Source organism: Sardina pilchardus, chromosome 23, assembly GCF_963854185.1.
Source record: "Sardina pilchardus chromosome 23, fSarPil1.1, whole genome shotgun sequence".
Taxonomy (NCBI): domain Eukaryota; kingdom Metazoa; phylum Chordata; class Actinopteri; order Clupeiformes; family Clupeidae; genus Sardina; species Sardina pilchardus.
The window spans coordinates 19704602-19707101 of record NC_085016.1 but is presented as its reverse complement, the minus strand read 5'-3'; the positions used below and the strand labels follow the sequence as shown (position 1 = coordinate 19707101).

General features: G+C 50.0%; 1 protein-coding gene across 1 annotated transcript in view; it reads left to right on the top strand.

Annotated features, from left to right (window-relative positions):
* ube2f (ubiquitin-conjugating enzyme E2F (putative)) overlaps window positions 1–2500 on the top strand; it is a 26155-nt gene that overhangs the window by 19278 nt on the left and 4377 nt on the right. The gene's annotated exons all lie outside the window — the stretch shown is intronic.

The window sequence follows — 2500 nt, the reverse complement described above, 5'->3', positions numbered from 1 at the left end:
CACTCAAACACACACGCACTACCACTCAGACCTCTGTCCCCCAGGACTCTCATGCAGCAGAAGCGGTGCAGGAATGAATATGTGCTGGCTGTGGGCTTGTTAAACTACTAAAAAAAGATCTGTGGTGCCTTTTGGGAAAGGTGTGTGTGGGTGTGTGTGTGTGTGTGGTGTGTGTGTGTGTGTGTTGCGTGTGTGTGTGTGTGTGTGTTACTTTTATTGGAAAGTGGCGTCATATCTGATGAGTGTGTGCGAGCGTGTTTTTTTTATTTCATCAGAATTTGGCTGTGTGTGTTGTGCGATAAGAACGCCTCCGTGTGATTTCTTCTGAGTAAGCTGTGTGTGTGTGTGTGTGTGTGTGTTCCAGCAGACATTTGCCCAGTGTTATTGATGGGAAAGCTGCTGTGTTTGTTTTTTAACCAGGGAGAAAAGCTTTTGTGTGCGTGTGTGATTTCCCCCCCCCCCCCCCCCCCCCCTCCCCCCAGACAGGTACAGCAGTGGGTCCAGATGGGCCCTTTTTGAAACCCTTTTAATACCCTCTCACGATCCCCAGTGCCCTCACCTCACCAGATGGGCAAAATATCAGAAAGAGTTGTAATGCTCTAAAGTCCACTGTGATTCTCTCTCTGAGTTTGTGTGTGTGTGTGTGTGTGTGTGTGTGTGTGTGTGTGTGTGTGTGTGTGTGTGTCTGTGTGTGTCTGTGTGTGTGTGTGTCTGTGTGTGTGTCTGTGTGTCTGCCAGCTCTGCATGATTGTTTATCAGCTGTACTGGAAAAAAAAAAACAAGTAGCCCTCTCTCTCTCTCTGTGTGTGTGTGTGGTGTGTGTGTTTGCGTGTGTCGGTGTGTGTGTGTGTGTGTGTGTGTGTCTGCCAGCTCTGCATGATTGTTTATCAGCTGTACTGAAAAAACCCAAGTAGCCCTGTGTGTGTTTGTGTGTGTGTGTGTGTGTGTGTGTGTCTGAGAGGATGAGGGAGAGAATGAGTGTGCCGCTGGCTCACCCACAGCCGTGTCAGATGGGGCTGATGCGATGTGAGGTCAGTCTTCTTCTGGTGTGATGAGATCTGACCTGAATTTGTCTCACTCCATTGCACTTAGAAAGGTGACTGGCAAATTGGCTTCATCACCCCCCCCACCCCCAACCCCACACTGTATGTGTGTTTGTATGTACGTGTCTCTCTCTGTGTGTGTGTGTGTGTGTGTGTGTGTGTGTGTGTGTGTGTGTGTGTGTGTGTGTGTGTGTGTGTGTGTGTGTGTGTGTGTGTGTGTGTGTGTGTGTGTGTGTGTGTGTGTGTGTGTGTGTGTGTGTGTGTGTGTGTGTGTATGTGTGGGTGAGAGCGAGAGCCGTCTGACATTAAAGGTAGAATGATGGCGTGTCTTGCTGTTGCGTGTATTTGTGTGTGCGTGGGAGAGAGAGATAAAACATTGAAAAGGAAGAGGTATTGATCGGGTGTGTACACACGTGTTTGCATATGTGGGCTTCGGCTGTCGAGGGTGTGTGGCGGAGCGATTATTTGTGGGACTGTCTGTGTGAATTCATGTGCCGCAAAACAACGCTCTTGCGCTCATTTGTTTGGACAGGGGGCATTTTACATGTTCTCTGTGTGCGTGTGCGTGTGGGTGCGTGTGCGTGTGCGTGTGCGTGTGCGTGTGCGTGTGCGTGTGTGTGTGTGTGTGTGTGTGTGTGTGTCTCTGCCAATTGTATATGTAGGCTCGGGCTGAGGGTGTGAGGCTTAGCCCTTATTTGTGTGACTGTTTGTGTGAATGCTGCTAAACAACATTCTTGTGCTCATTTGTTTGGACAGGGGGCATTTTGCGTTCTGTGTGTGTGTGTGTGTGTCTGCCAATTAGAGAGAGAAAGCGCTGTAAGGAAATTTAGACTGGTCACAGCACACCTACAGAAAGGTTGAGAGCGAGGGGGGGGGCAGTCAGAGTAATGGCGTCCGACGTGCCGAGATCGTGTTTCTGCTTAGCTGTTCCTCTGAGAGAACAAGCAGGGGACAAGAAAACGGATCTCAACGAGGCCCTGATGAATATCAACAACTCCTCCCCGCTCTGCTGGAGCCCTGCTGCGCAAACCCATTGCCCACCTCGCCCGCTCCGTCACTGACTTCGCCCTCGCCACAGCGTGCAGCCTGTTTAATTACGGGCCTGTTTTTGCATTACCGGGGCATATTTATCATGCTAATCCCTCGCCGCGATGCCAAGACGATTTTACCTAACACAAAGCCAGTGCTATCGCCGCTTATTGTTTCAAAACAATTAGCGTTACGAATAGCCGGCCGTCTTATTGGATTTCCATATTCCTGCGAGCTCATCCGGCCGGCGACGCTACGGTGAGTTGGCTAGCCGGGCCCTGGCGCTCTGTTGTAATATGAATTATGGCAGCGCGGCTATTAAAAGTGCAAGTTCGCCCAGATAGATGAGACAAATGGAAACTTCTATGGAGTGTAACAGATGCTAATGAGTTTTTTTTTTCCCCAACCAAAGGGAAGGGATGGTGGGG